The sequence below is a fragment of the Lichenostomus cassidix genome, chromosome 7 (genome assembly GCF_008360975.1).
Source record: "Lichenostomus cassidix isolate B80296 chromosome 7, HeHo_3.0, whole genome shotgun sequence".
NCBI lineage: Eukaryota > Metazoa > Chordata > Aves > Passeriformes > Meliphagidae > Lichenostomus > Lichenostomus cassidix.
In genome coordinates this window covers 8569678-8593462 of record NC_139488.1, presented here as the reverse complement: position 1 = coordinate 8593462, position 23785 = coordinate 8569678, and the positions used below count along the sequence as shown (strand labels likewise).

Here is a 23785-nt window from a genome sequence, read left to right as displayed (position 1 = left end):
CAAAAAGACAGCAGGAAATGCCAAGCCAAGCAAGAGTGGGCTACTTTGTGATTAAGGCAGATTTATTCATTATTGCTTTACAGACCCTGATAAACTGGAGGGTTTGGACATTTAAATTGTAGGATTTAAATAATTTACTCAGGACTTTAACCTGTTTGCCTGTTCTCTTGAAATGAGCAAGTTGAAATGCTAAGATCAACAAAGAAACCAGGCAGTTTAGGGTTAAAATATAATTTCTGCCCTTGAAGAGTACTATTGAGAGTTGTGGAAAAATTGCTCTTACTTTGGGTGCTCTGCATTGAATGCAGGCTGCAGTTACGATTTTCTGCTTCGTGTATATGTCTGCACTTACATGTGTAATCTGTCCACAGTCTATTATATCAGCTGTGTTCTCTTAAAACAAGAGCTATATGACTTTGAATGGAGTTTGACCAGTGGACTTCTTGCTTTGCCCCTATGCATTTGCTAAACAATCCTTTCTAAACAGAAACTAATTAAAAAGAAAAAGAAAATTTCTGGTGAAGACTTTATGTTTAATTAGGTAAACTTAAAAAAAGCCTTACAAATGCAAGTTAATACAACTGAAATTTGCTGCAACTTTTATTTATCTCAGTTAAATCCAACATAAAAGCTGTCAGGGTTCCTATTTTGTGGTGTGTTTGCCTCTTAATCATTCTGAAAATATCTTTGTGTTAAAATGGGATTTATGCATCAACTCTGAGAAAGTATGCTCTGCGATGTTTTTATCAGCACAGCAGGCAGCCAAAAAGTAACTCGTAGGTAGTTTTGTGAGTTTTGTTGACAGTGAGGCTTCCTGACTCACTCAGCCCTGGTGCTGCGGGGGACAGGAAGGTGATGCAGACACTGAACTGAGTCAGGGTTGAGAGGGAAAGACAGGCTGATGTTTTGCCCTCACAGGTAAAAGGGGTCACAGTAGAGATTTATTCAGTGTTTCAGCCATGAGTCATTGCTCAGCCTGCACCTGGAGTGTGCTTTCTAAGCAGGATTTCAGAAGGATGGAGGAAGAAATGCCATGGGTTTTATCCGAAGGCTGGATGGTTCTGCCTGAGCAGGCTCTATGCCTCACAGGTTCCTCTAAACTCAGATTCTTGAACAAGCCACATGACAAGTTGTCCAAAGAAATCATACTTTTGTGCAATTTAGACACTTACCCTTGCTTTTCACTAATGTATCAACAGAAAAATAGTGTTAATGTGTCCTATACAGGTGTACCATATTAAGAAAAGCCCCAGTAACAGATATAAGCAAAAGCAGATCTAGAATCTCACAGTTTCTTAGCAATAAAATAATAATTTGTTATTGTGATGCAAGAGAACAAGTGCAGCTTCCAGTTCTTTGGCACTGGCTTAATTCACAGGAGAGTGTTTCAAGAAACTACATAATTGAGAATCATAAATACAAATATGGTAAGAACTAAAAGCTGGACAGGTTAGTTACACCTGTCATACACACAGATGAGCATTTGGCAGGAATATTTGATGGAGGATTGTTTGCCAACTTTCTGAGAGTATTAGTGCCACAGCTGTTACCAAAGGAAGTAGTTATCCATTTGCTGTGCTGCTGATAATCCTTATTCTCTAGAGAAACATTGGTAATTAACCCTGGGAGCTATTTCCACTGTCCACTCAACAGTATCCAATACAGTCCTGTCTTTTAGGAAAATAGGTTTTTAAGTTGGATTCTTTGCTTAATAATGTTTTCTGTCTCCTGACAGAAGATTCTCCTGTATTGGAGGGTAAATTTGTACTGGTTTTGTGTATTACACAGTCTTAAAGACATTTTAGTGACATAATGCTTTCCCTCATATAGTGGAATAAAGAAAGGGTACTGGCAATGGATGGAGCTGGAATGTAAACACTGTCAGTTGTAATCATTATAATTTATTTTTTTTCTTTTCCTTGAAGAAAATGGTGCAGAATTGTGCAGAAAACTCTTCCTTCAAAAACACATGTAGAATGACAAAGTTCCCAGTATTTCTTGTAATTTTGCCAATATTTTGACGTGTTTACATTTGCTGTGCAGTAGGCTGGCACCCCAGCTGCAAGAAGGATTTTATTTGTTTGAGGAATTCTAATATGTTGGCTCAACATGGACCCTGAGCTATGCTATGTTACTCTCTAAGCAGTGTGAACGAGTCCTTCTGGAACTGAAGCAATCCTCTGCCTCCTGCTCCTCACTCCTTAGCCTCCAGCCTTTGTAAGCCTGCTGGGCTGGGACTGTGTTGTCCTAGTGCTGCTGTACCCTCTCAGCAGGGACCCAGAAAGCTGCCCAAATCCTTGCATGGCAATCAACAGATCTGTTTATTTCATTTTCTCTTGGCTCTCATTTTTAGTATCTTAAGGAAAGAACTTCTCAACTGCTTACAGTTGAGTAAAGGAACAGCTCCTAATATGTCTCCCAGGATTGCTTGTTGCAAGCAGAGGGCAGAATGGAGGGAAAACTCCAAATAAGACCCTGAACTGCCAGTCCTGCTAGAAATAATTAGGACAGCTGGTGGTTTGTTCTGGTGTACTCAAATGGCTGTTTTCCCCAAAAGGTGACGTGGGAGGAAAGGGTGACTGTGCACTCGAGCTGCTTTTCAGCCAAGACTTGGACTCTGAGGTGAAGGGAAGCTGAGCAGAGACAAGGTGTGCTCCTAACAGCTTGGAGCACTCAGCATTTACCTGGGGCTGGGGCAGGGGAGCTGCAGCTCTGTAACTTGGTGGCCCCAAAGCCAGGCTCTGGGAAGTCTGTCCTGATCTGGGGTTATCTCAGGGAAAAGCTGCACAGCTGAGTGCCAAGCTGCCTGAATCTCGATTAGAGGGTTGGCAGCATTCATAATGCTCCAGCAAGTATATTAGAAAGTTCTTCCTTCAATATTTTGTTCCACAGGGTATCTTTACTGCGAAATATCCCTTCCATGTGAGCTAGTTTGTGCCTTGAACTTGTATTTTATGGCTAATGCTGTAACAGACAACCACATATCATTATTCATCTATTTTATTTAATTATTGATCCTTTCAACTTTACAAGACTTAATTAGAATTTGCTGTATTGAACAAAACAAAAAAAATTAAATTTGTTGAATTAGTAAATAACAGAGAATTAGTGGTAGTTTAGTGATTTAATTAACACAGCTTTATCCCAGCACACTAGTTAATGAAAGGCAAGCACTGGGCCATCTGGTACAGTTTCAGGAAATGTGGGAACAGAACTGCCTTATTTTGTACTTTCCTCTCATTTGTTATTTGCATTTTGATGAGTCCACTGGTTCTTCTCTTTCAGATGATTATTCACTTTCACTGTGAAGTCCCTTAAACACTATAGAAACCTTTAGGATAAAATGCTTTTTATAATTGTGAGGTGATTTTTAGACCCTTTTCCGTTTCACAGCACTGTTCAATATTCTAAGGCTGAATGGCACAATGACTGTGCTCTATCCACCAGGCCTGTAGCCATCACCCTCATGCAATCTAATTAAAAGCTGCCCATCTTTGCTCAGTGGTGGTCAAACTTAATGTGCTCAGTCCAGTTATAGTTACAAGGTGCCAGGGGACAGGGAACTACAGAATTTTGTTTTTCTAAAACCAGTACATCTATCTTGAAAGTAAAAGCTTCCAGGTTTCCAAAGACTACATAATCTCAGAAGTCTTTCCCTGAGCTTGCATCATTCTGCATTCTCCTAGTTACAAAGTTAATTTTAAAAAAGTGGCTTTTGTGCAATCTTTAAAATAAAAATAGATTAATGAAGATGAAGTTTGAAAGATATTTTTAGTTTACGTAAGGTAAATATTTTGATGTTGAAATGGATGTCTAAGGAATTGAGGTTTCTGAATTATGGTGGTTTGGAATTTTCACTTAAGTAATTCAGAATGTCACTAAAAATGTACTCGCACTGTCTGCCAAGAATTAATCAGTGATAGTTGAATTTATGCAAAAAAACCCTCCAACCAACCAAAAAAAAACCCAATAAAAAAATCCCAAATAAAAACCCAATTAAAATAACACACAAAGACAACAAAAGTTCCTGTTCCTGCGTTTTACTGAAAAAATGAAAACGAATGTTCTCCTGAAGGACTCACTTTTCCCAGCAAGTATTTCCTAAAAACCATGACTGTTGTTTTATCTACTTCAACTACTGATAAAGGTCATGCTTTACCATTTATCAGCATCAGGATGTGAGTAGACCTGAAAGACAGTAAAAACTGATAATTTTTCTTGGTGCTTTGTAACTATTTGTTTTGGCCATCAGGAGCTTCTCATTTATATCAATATACTCCATTTATCCACAAGAAATATATTGATGTTCAAATGCCCAGGCATGTTCTTTAAGACCTGAGCAGAGGGAGAATTAGGATGAATGTTCTGAAGTAAATAACTTCAATTTTCACGTGAGACCATTTTCAGGTAGGCTTGATTCTAAGTAGTCAGTGGTTGTGTCACCACTTCAGCTTGGAAATCCAAATACAACCCTCAATTTGTAGCTGATAATAATTAGAACATTGTTGTTTCACCTAAGGGAGAGTTTGGGCTCTACTGCTTACTTGCTGACATTCACACAAACACTGAATTGCAGCCTCAAGTGCTCAATGATTGCTTTGTCCAGATCATGAAAAAAGATATTAATCATTGGGGCAGAGGATACATGACACCTGTTTTGTCCAACATGTTTAGGTTTTTTTACACTAAAATATGAATTAACAGTACAGCTCTTGCTTAAAACCAATGGGAGTTGCCTTTGGTTGGGTTTTTCCTATTCCTTCAAAAGTGAGAAGAGGACTAGACAGTAGAATAGTATAATAGTATAAAGACAGTATAATAGTAGAAAGATTTCTAGAGAGCTCACAGGTGCCTTTGGCCTGATATGAGGCAGTGCATCTCTTCTCACATGTTGAGCACAGATTTGGAAAAGGTGAGTGGAAGTCAGGAAGGAACTTGAAGAACCCAACTGTCCACTGCAAAGAGACAATTGAGCATTGTTTAGCAGGAACTTGCTAGATTCAATCAGGTATCTAGCTTGTGATCAAGAACATATTCCCTAACTTAAACACCAGTGTTTTTTCACTCTAAAATTCAGATAGGGAAATGGCTTTATTAAAGCCTAAATATAGCTTTAAAGCTATTGCCTACTTGGTGGGAGGGAAACAGAAGTTATTTGCCTTTTGAATTGGTGCTAATTATATTTTCCCTTGAAAACCTTTGCCATCAAGTTGGTTCTGCAATTAAACAGTACAGCTGAAAAAAAATGTGTGCTTTCTACCCCAGAAATCATTAACTAAAAAAAGTTTTGGTTTTAGGGTTTTTTTTTAAGCTGCTAATCATGTCGACATTGTTTGCCACAGGCTGTGTCTTTCTTGCATGTTGCATAACATTGCTTTAAACATCAGAGTGGATGTAATTTGCAGAAACAGCTTTTCATCCAGAAACACTGCCTGTTGCAGTTCAGTTCTCATTTGTCTTGATTCATCTTTTCTTTAATAGCTCTTCTAGTCCTGTCCTGAGTAGCTATTGGCATTTGGGACTCATCACACACCCTCCTGGACTGAATGCCTGATGAGCTGAATTTGATAGACATCCACTCTTTGTGTCCCATGGCCATTTGCAGGGGGAGCTGAAGCACAGTGAGAGGAGGCAGCTGGAAGAGTCACTTCTGACCTGGACTTCAACGCAAATAGGCTCAAAGTAGGAAAACTATTCCATGAGTCTGCCTTGTGCACCTGACCCCAGTGATCACCCAGCCAGATGTATGGGGTAGAGAACTCGAAGTAAAAATCTTTAAAAATGCATGTCATGTCAGAATTGAGTCCTCAGCACGGAGTGTTTTCTCCGCAGTTCTGCTCCTCCTGCGCTGCACTGCCTGCCTGTGCAGACACAGCCCCTGCCAGCAGAACAGGAAAAGATTTCACTTGTCTCCACAGAGGTTGTAAGAGTCGCTCTGAATAGTTTTGCATAAGAGCATAGTCTGCTGCAGATCAGGCTCAAGCTTCTGTTGCGTTCGCTCTCGGTAATGTGCTGCTCGTGGCAGGAAGCATGGGCTTTGCTGTGGAATGCTGAGGGACATGCCTCTCCTCTCACTGAAGACAAAGTAATTCTCTACGGAACTATAAAATGTGCATAGTCTTTTACCCATGAATGGTAAGTTATTTGGGATCAGTGCTTTCAGTGCTTCCCAGAAGCCACATAATTTTCCTTGATAATCACTGTTTAACTGCTATGCTTCCCTACACAAATTTAATTTCAATTTTTCCCCCACAGTTGTAGTAATTTTAAATGTGTGACTGTAATTAGCTAAAATACTAACTGCAGAGTGAGTTTGCCACCCTTCTTTCAGCAACATTTTAATGAAGAATTGAGTATTCTTCATCCTTTCTGAAGTCAGAGTTTAGTGCTGTGGCTAACTATCAATCAAAGGTTCATGTCTGCTTTCCATTACCTTTCCAGTCATATTCTGTTAGGCTTCTTTCACCATTTCAGTATCCAGGATGCTGACAGCTAGACACTAACTGATGCAGCTCACATCTGTCATGTCTGGCTCATTCCTTCTCCTATTCCCAAGGTGATAATTGCATCATCTTTGTAGTATTTTGTTTGGGTGCCCTTTTTTATTATTATTTTTATGTATATGCTCCTATTAAAGCAAATTGAAAATGAATAATTGGAAAGACCTTTCTTTAGTAGATGAACATTTTACCCATGCTGTGGCCAAGAAAAAATGGAATAACAGGGAGCCTTAGTGTCTCTAGGTCTTGTATGCAGTCAGCCAGTAAAGAGGGGAAGAAACTGCAGTTTAATTTAGAACACCAATAGCTTGTTCTATGCATAAACAGCACTTTAGCAGTCAGCCAAAGCTATGAGGAGAAAATAGGTGTGCTGTAATTTATGTATTTTGAATCAGCTTTGGAGAACTGTCTCACTCTGATATTGATGTGGCTTAGACATCTGTGGTGACCACATGGGCAGACAATGGGAGGACCCTCCTTTTTCCAGTTGAAAAACCACAAATTTTTCCATCATTTGTCTTCTAGTGGGATGCTTTGATTTCCTTACTACTTATTGGTAGTTTTCTTTTGTACTCACAACAGAGGTGTAATCTCATAGGTAAAATCTGTAAGCTGATACACTTGTCTCTGATATCTTTTTCCCCTCCATTTTGAGAAATAATTTTTTGTGAATCTGTATTTCTAACCATAGTGAAAAAAGATATGCTCTGATTGTGATGAAAAATACCACAAAATTGAACACTATTACTCACATTAAGAGCTTCAGCAGGTGCAGAGCATTGCTCCCTGTTGAGGTTATTTGGTTTGCAGTGCTGTGGGAATGAGAGGGATATCAGCTGAGAGGTAGAAGTAAATTCTATAATGTCAGAGTTGTATCATATTTTAAAATATTGTTCTGTTGGTCTTTAGATTCTAAAGTGTGTGAGGAGAAGGAACTGAACTTGGGAGACTTACAAGGGCTGATAATCGTATACAGTTTTGATGCAGAGGGAGGCCTGACTACAACAGACTATTTGTAATATCTAGATAACACAAACCAGACACAAGGGGTTATAGAAAGTACTTTCTATGCAGGTGTGAATCCATCTGGAAAAATTGTTATTAAAACAACCAACCATCCTCACCCCAAACAAAACGAAAAGCCCAACAAGACACTGGGAACGAAAGGGGGTTTATGTGCTAAAGCTGTGCTGCTCTCCAGCAGTAGTGGTACTGGATTATCTACACCTATGGGTTTTGATTTTATGGATATTTGAAGAGGAAAAAAAAGTGACAAATGTTAGAAGGAACTAGAAGACGTTTTTGTTTGCTGAGGTAGAGAGTTTTAATCTCAGTGTTGGATTTCTTTCTATTAATCTTGTGTGGTCATGATGCTGTAAGTTTACCCTGGCATTCTGCTGACATATACATTTTACAATTGCAAAATACACTCAGTTTCCCTTTTCTCAGTTTTATGTGTCCTCTGAGATCATATCTGACTACACTCAGGGAAATTAAAGGCAGATTTGGGAAGGTACCTGTGACCTATGTTTGATTATAAGTATTAAAAATGGAATTTAAAAAAATAGGAAAATTCTGGTTTATTTGCAGCAGTTTTTCCTAAATCTTGCATAGCTGTGAAACTTGAATTATAATGTCTGTCTGCATGGAAATACATTCTAAAGGAAATATGCACTTCACCCCATACCCTGCCACATTTCTTCCACAATTGCTGTGGGGTTGGTTAGTTTATAGATATTTGCACATGCGCCTACCAGAATGCAGACAAAGAATTTTGTGGGTTTTGTGGTTAGCAATAATCAGCTTTTTTTATTTGCAGTAATTTTTCATCTCTGCGTTTGGTTTGCAGAATTTTTTTTTAAGTTAATAAAAATATTCAGAGACTTTATTATTTCTCTTCATGGTTATCTGAGCAGTTTTTCATTGATCGGTTTGGTGCACTTTTTTCTTTTTGCTGTTGTATTTTTTTAAATTTTTTGTTGGTTGTTGGTTTTCATAGTTCTGTTTGCTTTGTACTGAAGAGTTTCTGCAGCTGAATCTTTTGGACATTCTTAAGCAACACCAAGCATAATGGACATGAATTGGTGTAGTAATTGGCTTTGACTTTTTCTTTGCTGCTATTATTTCTATCTAAGAATGATCTTCATTCCTTGTTAAGGAAAAAGACATTTATCTCTCTCCAAGGGAACAACCTCTTGGCCAAACACTACTGTGTGTTACAGGCTTACTCCCATGTCCCCAATGTTTGTTTTTTTTTTTTTTTTTTTAAGATGATGAGGGTTAAACGGAATCAAAGAAACTCTGAAAGAAAATTCTGCACTCCCCTAAGGGAAACTGTACCCAAGTCTTGTCACTGTCATAGGGGTGGGCTGTGGGTACTCAGTACCAATAACTGGTATCTCTTACTCTTCTAAGTCAGGCATAAACTCAGAGGAGTTGGTATCCTCCAGGCCCTGATGTCCTGACCAATTTCAACACATGTCAATATTTTTCTCTTGGTAAGGAGTAGTTGAAATACATTTGAGCTAATTTCTATTTTTCTTCATCTTTAAGTGCACATGACTGCATCTCCTATCAAGGCTTTCTCCAGGAATAATTAATTTACTTCATATCTTTTCATGGAGTATTTTGCCCAGACTGTTGCTCTTTCCATGTGGGCTGCTCAGTGATTCTTTGTGCTCCCCTCCTGGAGCAGGCATTTTAATTTTAGCAGGAAAGAAGCGAGTACAGTTTTCCATATGTTTCCAAGAAAATGCTGTGACAAGTTAGCCATTTTTAAGAAATATGTCAATACTTGAGGATGTTCACTTTAAATATTCAGCAAGCTGGGGGCTGTTTGTCTTTATATAGTAATTCCTTTACATTGATCCTCTATGATTTTGCATTCTGATTTAATTTGTTGTCACAACATTTACTTCCATGGTTTGAACTCAGTTTTACTGTTTTGCAAAAATGGAAGACCAAGTCCTGTCTTCCCCAAACCTTAAGCTTTATAATTCTTTCCCATGACTGATTGTGAAATCTTTGTCAACATCGTAGATCTCATGAACAGGATCTCTCTGTCAGTTGGAAAGGGTTGAGTGTACATTCAACTAGAAGTAAATGTCCATGGCAGTTTTTAGTGTTGTCATACATACTTAGAAAACAAGCCATTCCTTCAGGTTCTTATTAAATAACTGCAGGTTCTCCTTAATTCCCTCTTTTTCTTGTGATGTTGCTGGGGTTTTTTGATTATTTTCATGTAACTTTGAAGTTCTGAAAGCCAAACACAACTGTTCAAGCATTACTAAAGTACTGTGTATTTACCCAGCTAGTAGTTACTTTGGGATGGGAAATTAGTAGGGGAAGGTGAACAGGAAATGTTCCCAAATTCTCTATAATTATAGTTTTGTTTGTAGGTCACCTGTAAATTGTAGTCAGGTTTTATTTCTAATGTTTGATGGCATACCCACCCCCACTCGTTATAGGGAATTAAATCTTTAACATATTCAATAATGTTTCCACAGAAGTTTTTATATGGAGTACAGAATTCTAACACAATTTTGATATGTTTATCAGACAAATGTTTAAAGTGTTTGTCAGTGTTGAAGGTGAAACCTCCAAGTGCCCTTGAGTAATGATTAGTAGACTTTGGGGAATTTGGTAAAAAAATGAAAAATATTCATGTCAAGGGTATAACTGTTTTCAACTACTGCTAAGTTCACTAATTTATTGGAGGGCAAACAAACTCTATAAAAGATAAAAAGAAATGTTTGTAAGCTCTGTGTGGATTAACAGAACTGTACTTTAGCACTCCTCAATAATGACCAGTAGGTTTCTTCCCTATATTTCTAGTCTTGCCCTTCAAGTAAAATGGTGGACAGAGCTGTGCTTCTTACATCTCGGGTAATTGGGCCAATGATTTCAAACAGAACCTATCCTGGAAAAGAGTTACACTCTAAACAGAATAATGACAACAGCTTAACTCCTACTATCAAACATTTCTATTATATTACATAGGTAGCTAGTAATTAAAGAAAGCTTGTCAGTACTAACAGCTCTGGATACTCTCTTGGCATCTAATCTTACCTCAGCTGTCTCAGTCTTCATTTCTTTAGTAATGAGATATTCCTAAACAAGAAGAAATTAGAAACAAATGGTGTAGAACATAACCTTATTTGAGATATCTAGTCATAGATTGCCCAGAAAGTCTTTTAAAATTTCTCCTATCCAGAGGACAAAATTGATCAATCACCAAATGAGATATGAAGCACATTAACTCATTCAGACTGAAAAATGTTTGATCTTTTTAATTTCTCAAACATTCTGCCATGACTTCCCTTCCTCAACCCCAGTCGCAGAAAAGCCATGAAATATGTATTGTAGGACTAAGTAAAATAAGACATTTTAAAACTGTACCACAATCTTCCCACATACATTTTGGAATGCAGGAATGTAACAAGACTATGGTTAAAAGCTGGGTTGGGTTTTATATATGTGTTTAAACACCAATACAGGGATAAAGTGTTTTTTTCTTTTTGTCATGGAAATGTGTAGCTACATTGGTTAATACTTGAGAGCTGAAAATGTGGAAGACATCTTCCTGAAGTATGGTTGGCTTTTTTTTTTTTTTGAGCTCTTTATTAATTTTTTAGTTACTCTGTTTGAAGTGTTGTTTGTCACAATCTTCTGGTAGACAGAAACCCATAAGATTTTGAAGAGCTCCTCTGAGGCTTATTTGCCAAAGCAGAAGAGAGTTTAATTTCTTGCTTGTGTAACCATCCTGATAAAAATATAAATTTTCATTTAGAGCCATAAAATAGCTTTAGACAAGGGAAGCCAAAAACTGAAGTGTTGTAACCTGAAATGTAAAAATAATTTCATATATAGACTCAAGAAGTTTCGCTATTTGATTCATGTTTCTTTAGTGTTACATACCCCTGCATAGAGACATGGCAAAACATTTTCTATTTTCTGAACTTTTCAGCCAAATGTCCTTCAGTGTTTCAAACTTCTGACCACCTTTACCGGCAAAATAGTGAAGGCAAACATTTTTATTTTCCAACTATTTTCTTACAACTCTGAATGTTTTTTTGCAGGGAGCCTCTCTGCTGATTTTTGATATCTGCTCATTCCCAAAGTTGTCCAGTTTCAAGAGAGTTGATACAATTCCCCGTGCTTGATCTGTTGCAAGTGCCTGATTCTCATGCTGCTTTGTGTTGATCAAAGACTAAGTCTTCGAAGGTCATTTCCTCACTTTCATTTCCCAGATACTCCAGTGCAGACTTGTACTGATTTTTCTTTACCTTGAGCAAGGGGGTGATGTGTTGGTGTTTGAAAAATACTTTTTTAGAGCTGACATTGAGGCTGGCTCTCTGCAAACCTGACCCTCTCCTAAAGAGCTGCATTACTTTGCTCTCATGCTTTGACAATAGTCATGTTGCCAGGTCAAAACATTTGATGGCTGCAGCAGAAACAGAAATGTGAAGGATCCAATATTGCTGGTAAGCAGTAAGTCAGAGAAGCATCCAGGTGTGGGTTTTGTCAGTTGTGTTACTGTGAATGTTTAAAATGAAAGCTTCTGATTTTGGTGGGCAACGAGTCACAAAATATTGCCAGCAGCAGAGTGTCTGCTTAGCTAGGGCAGAGGCTGCCATTCCTGCAGCAGCTCCAGAAGCAGGAATATTGTCAAGCTTTGTGCATAACTTCTGAAGGGGCACAAAGGCCTTTGCCATGCAGTAGAATTTGGACTATTTACAGGATCTGAAGTATTTATTATCCAAAATTGCTTATTGTCGCTATGCAATTAAGTCACTATGGCTCATGAATTGGTTCTTGCTGATTTTAATAGAAGGCATTTTAAGATGGGGTTACCTGCTGTTTTATTCTCCACTGACAGGTCTAAATTAACCTCCAAAATCAGGTTTCTGCTGGCTATAACCACAACTGTAAATTTAAAGGGCAGTTTCAGTAAATATTTTGTAGTATTTTCTGAAAATCCACAGCTTCAGCGAGCATTTCTGCTAGTAATTAATTTACTAGAACATGCCAAAAGCAAACACAAAAAGGATGCAAAATTGAAGTTAAAGCAAATGTGCTTTAAAATCCCAATAAATATTCATAGATAAGATTTTGCAGCATTGGTTCAGTTCAGTAGCAGTTCACGGAAAAGACTGCTGTCTTTTCCTGCCTTAGCTACTGGAAGCCTCATTTGTGTTTATAATGGTTAATAACAACCAGTGCTGTTTTACCTCTGCTTAAGGTGAAGCAGACTTCTGATCTCGCCTTGACTCAGCCAAAATATATCCCTGGTCTTCAGTAATCGCCTACTGCAGTCAGAGAACATAAAAACACATCTGAAAATCACTACAAAAACAGTAAAATAATTTGCTAATGTAAAATCATTTCTGCCAGCAGAGAGACTTGAACTAGGACAACTTTGATCTTAGAATAAATTACGTCTCAAATTGCTTAGATCTTTGGCAGATAGTATGAAAGCAAAGAATATGCACCTTCATCTTGATTTTCATTACCTTTTTTAATTTTTTGAGGTATATTGAAACTGATTCTTTCCTTTCTGTGATCCCATATTGTGGGTAGCATTTCAGTAAAGGGCTCTTTCATCTGTCACTTAGCCCACATACACCACAGTTATCCTTTACTGACTTATTTTGCTGTTGCATTCTTAAAAATTAGAAATTAGGATAACTATTTACTGTATTTGAGTTTTTACAGATATTTGTGATTTTTAAAGGCAAAAAAAAACTACTGCAGAAATTGCAATTCTGTGCAATAAACAAAGCTTTGTGTGTTAAATTACTAAGTCTAGTGAACCTTTGGTAGTTGATTTCCAGCAAGAGATTCTGTATAAATTCTCCTTCCCTGGCTTCCATTCTCTTTTTATTGTCTCTTGTGCTGAGTGATTTGTTTTGATGATTATAGATACTTTGTATTGCTTAGACTACAGATTTATTTTACATGCAAATATTATCCGATTCCATGTCTTCATTAAGCTTTAATAAGGCTTTACGAACATAGTGCATAAAAGACAATATTGAATCAACAAAGCTTGTATAATGATGATTGAAATACAAAATTCAGGAAGACTGATGGTGAAAGTAGCTCAAGTACTAGCAGCACTGGTAAGCATGCAGAGCCTTTAAGTTTATTTTTAAGTTCTAATAGTTACAAAGTATGCCGTTAGAGTCTTGGAGGGAAAAAAAATAGAAGATGAAAATGCTACTTCTTCTGTCAGTGGCATACTTGAAAGTAAATGCTAATGATATTCACTTATAGGTAGTGCATGCCATTTCTTTTAGCGTTTTTAAGATGATAAAATAATCATAAAAAGATTTTCAGTTTGTGGGTTATGGCATATGATGAAAAACGTGAGGGGAAAAATGCCATGCTGTTGCAAAAAGGCAGAGACAATGATTAACCTTGAATAAGCCCTGAAGAGAAGGCACTGGGTAAAAGAATCTGGTGTTAAAAGTTTGTGTTAAATATTCAAATATAAAAGCAAGCCAAGTGCTCTGAATTTATGGCAGTGAAAAAAAAAAAATCTCTGCTGCCTTCTCTCTTTCGGTTGGTACCTCTTAAACTCCTGAGGGAGAGTGGTTTACTGACTGCAGCTGAAAAAGTCAGATAGAGGTTGGTTTAGTGAAGAGATGCAACACCAGCTGAACCCTGTGGTATTGACCCTTGTGTATTCCTGGTTGTGCAGGCACTGTAACATCTTCAAATTCATCAGGAATGCTGGTAGCCTACAGCTGGAGTGTGTAACTTCTTGCTTTGTGTGTCTGTGCAGAGCAAGAGGATCCAAGTGTTGCTGAAACTTGGATGTTCTCCTGCGGTGAGAGGCTGGCCTGCAGCAGAGTCAGAAATACTCCCTACAGAATCCATGTCGTGCTCTGAGGTTGTTCCTGCTGCATGAGGGAATTTCAGGGACAGGAGGTGGTGCTGCTGCTGGACTTGATCCTCATGTGCACAGCTGATATCTGAGGCTGACTTACCTGGCAAGTGTAATGGTAGCAGACCCTGCAGAGCTTACTGGGAGCTGCAGGGAGAACTGGTGACCCTTTAGTGTGTTGGTAAAGGTGTGTTTTCCTGGGAGGGATGTTCTAGATAAACACATTCAGGAAATCAACACAGAGAGGGAAAAACTTAGCTTTTGCAGATGCAAAGTACAGGGTGGAAGTAGCCAGCAGTTTGAGCCTGAAAAGGCCAAAAGGCAGGTGGGGAAGAAATGGGGAGGAAGAAACAAAGCAGTAATGAGAAAGGCCTTCAGCGAGCTGCCCCATGCAATATTGAACAGCAGGGGAAGGGAGGAACCAGCAAGTACTTCTGCGCCTGTGTTGGGAGCTTGGAAAGTGTGAGAGAGCAGGAATGCTGGCCGGCTGATGACAGCTGGCTATGATACACATCTCAGCTGTGGTAGAAGGAGAATGATCAATGGGATAGTGATCAATGGGGTACAGAGTTGCCAGGCTACCAGCTTTGCAAGGATGAGAGCATAATATATGTTGGCAGGAGAATGTCACAGCATGGGAAGTGTAACATTGCAAATACTGCAGAAAGCAGGAAGCTCTGCAGAGGCCTTGCACAGGATTTCTGCCCACTCAAATAGTGAAAGATAAAAATCAAAATATCTAGGAATGTACTGCGAGCTCTTGTTCAGGACCTTGACAATGATCAGGGAATATGAAATAAAATCAAAAGTTGTGCAATTAGCATACTTGATAATAGCACAGACATGTACAGTCAATGTTTCATCAGAATGAGGTATAAACATAAAATTTTTGGACTGAACTGTAATGTTAGGACCTTAGGGGAAACAAAGCCATTCTGAATTTTGTCTTGAGTTAGACACAAGGTCTACTTCAAGATGAATTAAAGAAAGACACACCACAGAATTGTTCCTAATATAATTGTTTTATGTTGTACTGAATTGTTTAATGTAGCAAGCTGAATAAATCCAGTAGACAAATACTTAATGTAAAGAAGCAGAACTATGTATGTATATATATATAGGTACGCACACCCTAAAAAAAGGCAATTAGTGAAATAATTGTACTAATTTTGTTAAAAGATGCCTACAAAATGACCTCCAGTTTTGGAAAGTGTTTTGTTAGAAGCCCAGGTAAACCACTACATTTATAAAAGAAATAAAAAATAGAAGCAAACCAAACTAAGAAAAACCCAAGGGATCTGGCTTCTAGGAGCATGACTGCAAGGAGGCTATCATAGGGGAGGGCTTGAAAAATTTCTTTAAAAAGTACAAAGCTTGTCCAAATGAGAACTAGAAAGGCCATAAATCATGGCAGGTCAAACAGACAGGAAATAGAGTACTAAAAACTTGCAGAGTGCATTGCAAGAGGTGCTCAAGCTTCTATTCAAAGGTTCCTAAATCAAAAGCAGGAACTCAGGGCTTACTGGGGACCACTGAATGACCAAACTGTAAGGAAGGACTCTGGAATTAGAAAGCCATAACAGAGAGATTCACTTAATTCCTTTCGTTGCTCTTTGAAGGCATCAGGGATGTTTCTACACCTGAGACACACTTTCTAGTAAACAGGGTAGAGGTCAGATGAAGTAAATGAGTTTGTGTAAATGTACAGCAAGTCTATTTACCAAAACAAACAGATGCATTATCTGTCAGTAATTCACCAGGTCAGGTGGCATATTAACCTGAGAGAAACTCCAATGGGAAATTGCAGAGTGGCTGCCAAGGCTTCCACCTGACCATTGCCAACAGCCACGGTGCTGCAGGGCTGGCAGGGAGCCACTGCAACTGCCTGTCATGCCCACAAAAGGGACTCTGTGGGGAATTTTGGGTTCAGTTTGATTTCTGAAGCTGGGAGACAGGTAGGGTCTGTCACAAGATGGTTTTTAGTTAGGGAGGTCATACAATTTAAGCCAAACCCTAAACAAAACTCCCAAGCTGTGAATAGGCTGTGGCAGCAGGTGGGAATCTCTTGCTGGGTGAAATGTGCACAGTGTGGCTCAAGTGCGTCATGTTGGGGTGGACAAGCCTGGCTATTTTCCTGCCAGAAATCATTCTGCGTATTTGTAATTATGTGTTCTCTTTCCTCTTCTTTTTGTTGTTTGGTGGTTTTGGGGGGAGATTTTTCTTTTTCAAGTTTTGGGGAAGGAGGAGAGTAAACAAGATAACAAACAGTGTGTGAACACACTTTCTTTCCTATTTAAAAATCAAAGTTGTGTATGAAATTCTAATGCTCTAGTGATGGTGTCTTGCTGATGGACCAGAATCCAAATATTAGGCACCTGCTTGGGTACAATGAAAACACTACCAAAAAAATTGCTTGAGGGATGGCTCACTGCTGAAATTTCCCACTGCCTAAGCAATTCTAGTCAATAGAATCAGCTCTGAGGATTGACTGACTACCTGCATGTTTGTACAAAATAAACACTCCACAGAGCAGGCAAATCAGGGAAGAGGTCAAAGCATGAATGGTGTGAAGTCAAAACCAGTAAGGAGAGATGAAATTACTCAAGCTGTGCTGTGGAATTATGCTTTCCTCAGATGTCTTCTCTACTTGACAAAAAAAAATAGTGGATATGCAGTATTTGAGTCTGGTGGTTGGGATTTTCTCATACTGAAATGGCATTCAGCCCACTTTGAGGTTGTTAAAAACTATTGTGTTGGGGTGTGTCTAAGGCTTGGAGCTCATGGTTGCTCTGTGGAACTCAAGCCTTCTGCATTTCCACAAAGGTGCATCCAGTTTTCCCTTGTTGACTGAATATACACACATAGGAGCATCATATCATCTGTACCTGGAGATCTACACACAAATGATTTGAAAGTGATCCCACTCTAATACAACTTCAGTAGTTTAAACCTATTATAACTTTGATGAAATTGACTAATTTTTTTTTAGCTTGTTTGCTTAAGGCTCTGTTCCTCTGTACCCAAATGCATCAGTTTCATGTGGGTACTGCTGCTTTTTTTTTTTTTTTTCTTTCTGTTAACACTCCATTTTCACTGAGACCAGAGAACTGTCCTTTTTCTCCTGTAGCAAGCTCCAAGGAAAGACTGTCTAAAAGCCTTTGGCTGATTTGCACTCTGAGTTGTTTTCATCAAATCCTTTTATGGTAACAGAGAGACCAATTTTGTCTTTAACTGTAAGGGGCTTTTTCAGGCCAGAAGCCAGTCTTGGCACTGTGTTGTTGATAAATATAATATACTTGAAGGTATCATTTCCCAAGAGGTGTCAGAATTATCTGCTGTAGGTGGCAGTGGCATGTGTCAGAGCTTGGCTTTGCATGGTAAGGCAATCTGCAGAGTCAACAAGGCATCTATTACAGTGCTAATAATCTCTTTTTTAGGAATTCACATTTTTGTTACATCTTCATTACACACCGAGATAAATTTCAACTTTGACTTTCATCTGCAGAGTGAGTGAAAAGTGGGGTTTCAATAGACAAGAGCAATTCTTCACTTGCAAAAACTGCCTTTTCATGATAATAGCTAAAGGTCTGGGATGAAATTTCTCTGTCCACTCATACTGCATAGTGAAAAGACACTTTAGCCATCTGTGACATTGTCATGTGCTACATCCTCCTGAAATGTATGTTGCATGTAAAAATCTGCCATCAATGTAAAAGCAACAACCTGTTCATGCCGGTGTGATTAAGCACTTAAATATCAGTGAGAGGACATGTATGTCAAATATTACTTGCAATGAAATAAGAATTTCAGAAGCTTACAAATTTATCAGTTATGTTGCACTTGCTATATACAAATATGACAAAACTGAAAAATACTAAAAATTTCAGCAACTTGGTTTCATGCCTTCATTTGGATAAAGGAGATGTGCTACAGAACAAAAGCTCTGGGAACATTATTCTGAAGCCATGGGTTAGCTTGTTTTATGCACTTGATAGTTATTTCCTTTTTGAAAATGACTTGAACTTTTTCCACCTTAGCTGTATCCCTGTCCAAGTTTTATCTATTGCAGAGATATATCTTGTGAACTGTCCCTGACCTCTCATCTTTAGAAGTTTGATTTATCAGGAAAACTGACAGTATCTTCAGAAGTAGTCTCAAAAGTATCTGTCTGTCAGGGGAATTATTGAGTTTAAAAGTCTACAATGTGTTTTAGGTGGTTTCTTAGCTATCCAAATCTTGGAATATATAAAATACATATAAAGAGAGAGATTTTTTTTTTTGTGGCTCTTCCATTAGCTGCATGACTGTATCACTTTTCTGTTTTAGATAAGAAAATGGTTTAACCTTCCTAAACCCTTTTGAGATACTCTGGTTTAGCAAAATCTGTGTTCACATAGAAATAATTGAAATCTGTATTAATTGAACAATGGAAGAGATTCTAAGTTTTGCATTTGATACACTTGATTTCTTGTCAAATGTCAGACTGTTAGTGGAATATGTTTGTATTGGAGCTATAAATGTAACCACGTGCCACATCTACCCTGAGCTGTACAACTGTGCCATTTGTTGTGACATTAATGTCACAGTGTAGCCCCAACTTTCACTATATCTGAGAATCCTTATGTGCTGATTATCTCTCCATGACTTACTGGCTTGCTGAACCATTGATCTTGTTCCTGGTTGAGAAAAAGCATGGAATTTCAAACAATGGCAAGAATCCATCTGCCTAAAAAGAACAAAAATAAAAAATATTCTGAGTGAGGAGTGTGTCTGAGATGACAGTGCCTCACATCAGGCTTGATTAAACCAGAGTGCCATGATCATGCTCCATAGGTTGTTCTTATCTGTAGTCTTAAGAATAAAGTTTTGTAATAGACTTTATGCACCATGTTTTAAGGGGTCAAATGTGAAGCACAGGCTGTCTGAAAGAAGGTGGGCAAGAAATGTCTGTGAATAACAGGGAGGGCCCTGAGAGCAGCAGTGAAGCTCCATATCCATAGGTAAAAAGTCTGTGGATGGAGTCTCACCATGAGAAGCTCTTACAAATCAGTGCTGGGTGGGCAACCCTTACAGAGCCATGGGTTTGGACCAGGTGGATCTGGTGCTGGGATAAACTCAGAGCAGACTCATGTCCTGCCAGAGGACTGCCTCCTCCCAGGCAGCTCAGCATTTTCATTTTGAGAACTCTCCTGTAATGAAATAATGAAAAGCCTTACAGTGATGATGTCTCAGATCTAGTTTTACCTCTGTATAAAACACCTACATTTATCTTTCTGTGAAATAGATTTGTCCAGTAGCTTATATGTGTAAGTTTTCCAGTTTCAGTGTCTTGTGCAGCTTGTCAGAAGTAAGAATAATTTTAAAGGGACATATATTGAGCTGCTCTTTGTAATATCAGCTCTCTGCACATGAAGATTAACAAACTGTCAGGACTGATTTAAGATCATTTTGATGAGTGAGAAGGTAGAAATAGGTAGGAGAAAAGATGGCTTTGCCATTATTTTTCATATAAGTAAGAAGTAGGAAAAAATCCTATAGGAATGTTTTAAGATTAAATGAATCAGAAATTATTATTGTAATCATCAGAATATTTTTTAATTTTTAAGTGTCATGGTTATTGAGTTGTCTGGTCAAGGTGGTTTGGTCAGGGTTTTTTAAGTCTGTGTACAAGGAGAGAAAGATTTGATTAAGGAGGAGCTCTATGAAATGCTTATTCTTGAAAACCCCATTTTTTCTAAAAATACCTGGCTACAGTAGTGTATAAACCAAAATGCTTTGGATCCCCACCCCTCCTGTGTGTGACCTGAGGCATTCACCAAATCTGCCTTCAGATTCATCCATTTTTGGAGCAGCTCTTCCTGGGGTATAGGCAGTCTGTGTCAAGAGGTGTGAACACAGGTAGTAACAGAAAATATGTGAGTCACTGACTACAGAGATGCTATAAAGCAAATTCCAAGCTCCTTTGGATGGTTTAAACTGCTTACTGACATTGCTTACTGACAGACTGAAGTATAAATACTGCCTGGAAGAGAATGAATTAACCTGATTGCCATGAGAAATAAATTCTATTTAGTCCCATAACTAGCATTTAATTTAGTCATTGCATGTGATGAATAAAATGCCAGAATCAAAATGCTTATTCTTTCAGGACCAGAGTTTGAACAGATGTGCCTGTGTGTTGAGACAATGTTTGAATAGATCTTGGAAGAAATCATGTGAAATTCTTTCCCATTGAGGACAATGACAGAGTTGCCATTGACTGCAAACTTGAGCTTGACTCTGAATGCAGCAACCTGATTCACTAAAGGATTTAAATGTGTATAATCACAGAAAAAGTGATCTGATGAATCATGACCCTATCTGTGAAAATTTGCCTAATGAAACTGTGTGAAATTAACTTTACTCACAAAGCACACCTGTTCTGCTGGGGAGATGGCTATAAATATCTTAGTGCCACCTGCCCCAGCTATGAGAGCTTCTATAAATCATATAATTCCCTCTGACAACTGGTACCACCTTGAGGGCACCTTTTTCTTTTTGTGCTCTTTCTGAAAATGTGTATTTGCATAAATACCAACCTGTATGCCAATAAATTTTCCACCAGCTTTTTCTCCCCCGAAGCTGTATAAAGTTTAGCTTATTTGTAGTTTTACGTTCCTTATTCCAGTTGCATGTACAGGCAGATTCTGAAGTAGGATGAGGTCACTTGGGAATGAATGCTGCCCTCCTAAAGCACCATCACTTGTGCACACAGTCCCATAAAGGACTTGTTCTAGTTTGTGTTGAGTTTGGATGGAAAGAAATTAACTGACTGTAAAACCAAGAGTTAGCAGGGCTCCTCTTCAGTATCAGTCTGGCTTTCCCTAATTCTCTCTTCTGCTCCTTCTCTATTTGTGGCAAATTGTCCTTTCTCCTGTCAGAGGCTGAATTTGACGCTAGAGCCCTGAGAAAGCTTTGCTGTAGGTTTAGAGCTTCTAGTCTTCTGTTTGCCTGTGTTTACCTCTGCCATGAGACTGAGCTGGGTAAACCCAGCACCCTGTGCATCAGTGAAGGGACAGAACTCCCATTCAGCATGTGAGTCAACAGTGTTACACTGCTGAGACAAAGGTAAATACTTTATTAGGCTGTATAAACATTTTGCAGACTGCAAAAAATGCATGAAGTGATCCTGTGTAAAAATACAATGATTTTCCTTCAAGAAGGATATGGATTTATTGGTTGATGGCCAAGGAAGAACAACCCAGAATATGGTGATTGACAGAACTACAGTTCGTATAATCTTTAGAGAAAAATCATGGGGGAGACAGTGTAACAGTTTTCAATTATGTGAAAGCCTGTTGCAAAGAGGAAAAAATAATTTGAGTAACACAGTAAAAGTTTCCCTTGCAATACAGCTATTACCCTGTTTTCATTTGATAATAATACAGTTGGTTTTTATTCTCCCTGTAGTTGTATATACAGAATATATTTTGTGTTTAAAATGTGTTTCTACCAGCAATTAAAACCAAAGGAATAAGGTTTTTAAATTTACTTCACCCACAATTAATGTTGTAATGACTTTATACCGATCTCATTTTTTATTTTAAAATAAGTAGTGGAAAATGCTAATGTTTTCTTTTTCTTTAATTTGTCATAGTGTGCTTTTATTTTATTTTGTGTATTTCCTGATACATTGGTTGTATTGACAGATATCCAATTGTAGAAAGTGGTTGCTTAGGGGACAATGCACAACAGTCTATCTCTGTACAAAAGGAGAATTCCTTAGTGCTAAGTCATTAGCTAAGCATAATTTTATTTAATAGTTTTTCATGTGGAAGGAGTAAATGAGGCATTTAAATCAAAAGTAACAGTGATTCCTCTGTGCTGCTGTCCTTACCACAGACCTGAGAAATCCTGGTTGGACTTCAAACTATATATTAATCCTTCACAGACTGAGTTCAAAACTCCCTTTGAAAATTTGAAAATAAAGGACCCACAAATTTCAGAATGACTAATATCTTGCTTAAGGGAGGAATTCTTTAATGAGGTAGAAAAAGACTGCATACTGTCTCCCAGGTAGTGTGCCCATTAATTCATTTGCAGGTTGCTGATCTATGTAGGAGATTTCTTTAGGCTTAACTGGCAACCTCAGTTTAGACCAATTTGCTGACCTTTGTTCTCCAGGGAGTTGGGTCTGCAGGACACTGTTACCCTCCTGGGTGTGGCATGAGGCCTTTTGTACCAAGGCTAAGGAAGGTGGAGTGATAGGACTGGAGAATTTACTCTGTATGGAAAGTCCAGACAGCATTCTGTGAGTAGAAAGTGCAGTTCAATGTTTATTGTTACTAAAGGACTGTGACATGCTCCCCTCTCTCTGATTTTCCTTTGTGTCTGGGACACATAAAATGGCATTGTAAAGCACATGGTAAAACCTTTCACGTTATAATCAAGTTGTGGGCAGTGGTGCTGTTCAGGAGCTCCGATATTCACTTGAAAAATCTGCAATACCTCCTATTTCTTCATCTCCAGTATTTTTCTTGCAAACTCCTCCAAACTGATATCTTGACTTACAGGCTGTTACTTGAGTTTGCTTTCTGGAGCTAAACCTGCTAATGTTAACAACATGCTTAGCTGAACTTGGAACCTGCGCCCTCCCTTGGACACACATCAAAGAGAACCTTTTTAAAAGGTTTTGCCTGCTGCAATGGCATGAAGACACTGCTGCTGGAGCACCTGCCCTGGGGGACAACTGGTGTGACACCTGAGCAAGGTGACTGCTAAGGCTGAGGGCCCTGCTAAGGATCCTGAGCTTATGCAATTGTGGTGCTGCTGCTACAGCTTCCAAAGTTTAAAAACTTCGTCCATCTCATGATAAAACATATAATAGAGAAAAGCACGCAAAATACAGATAGAAATGGAAAGGGAGCTTAGGAGGGACAGACTGGTGCATTTTTACACTCTTTCTTGCATAAGGAGAGAAAAAAGACACAGTAACGGCTCAGAACTTAACCTCTTTTATATCACACAAAATGGTTCTTGAAACTAATGGAGGGATTTGTGTAACACAGAACTGTGCTGTGGCTGTGCGCTACGTTCACACTTGCACATGGTGTCCAATGGACTGGGGCTAGGAGCATGTCCCTGTGCTCCATCAGTTAAACACTGTAGAACCACAGGAGCCAGGATTTTTGTAACTAAGAATGCTGTATCTAACATAGAAATGTAAAATTTTCCTTGATTCTGCTGAGGCTAAAATGCCTGGAAATTAAATTTGGCAGCACCAGGCTGCCAAAACTTTAAAACAGAGTATTGACTAGCAGAACCCCCCTGAAACACACTTGTATTTTCTATCACAACTTGGAGGAAACTACTGAAGAGTTTGCAGTAGAAACAATCTTTTTTTCTGTGTCCCATCTTA

The 23785-nt window shown here is 38.5% G+C and overlaps 1 long non-coding RNA gene across 1 annotated transcript in view; it reads left to right on the top strand.

Moving 5' to 3' along the window:
* The window catches only part of LOC146434480 (uncharacterized), a 77645-nt gene extending 54513 nt beyond the window's left edge, over window positions 1–23132 (top strand). The window contains exons 3-4 of the long non-coding RNA XR_014853268.1: window positions 22552–22678; window positions 22941–23132. This is a non-coding gene — a long non-coding RNA (uncharacterized LOC146434480). The remainder of the gene's footprint in view (window positions 1–22551; window positions 22679–22940) is intronic.
* The last annotated feature ends 653 nt before the right edge of the window (window positions 23133–23785 follow it).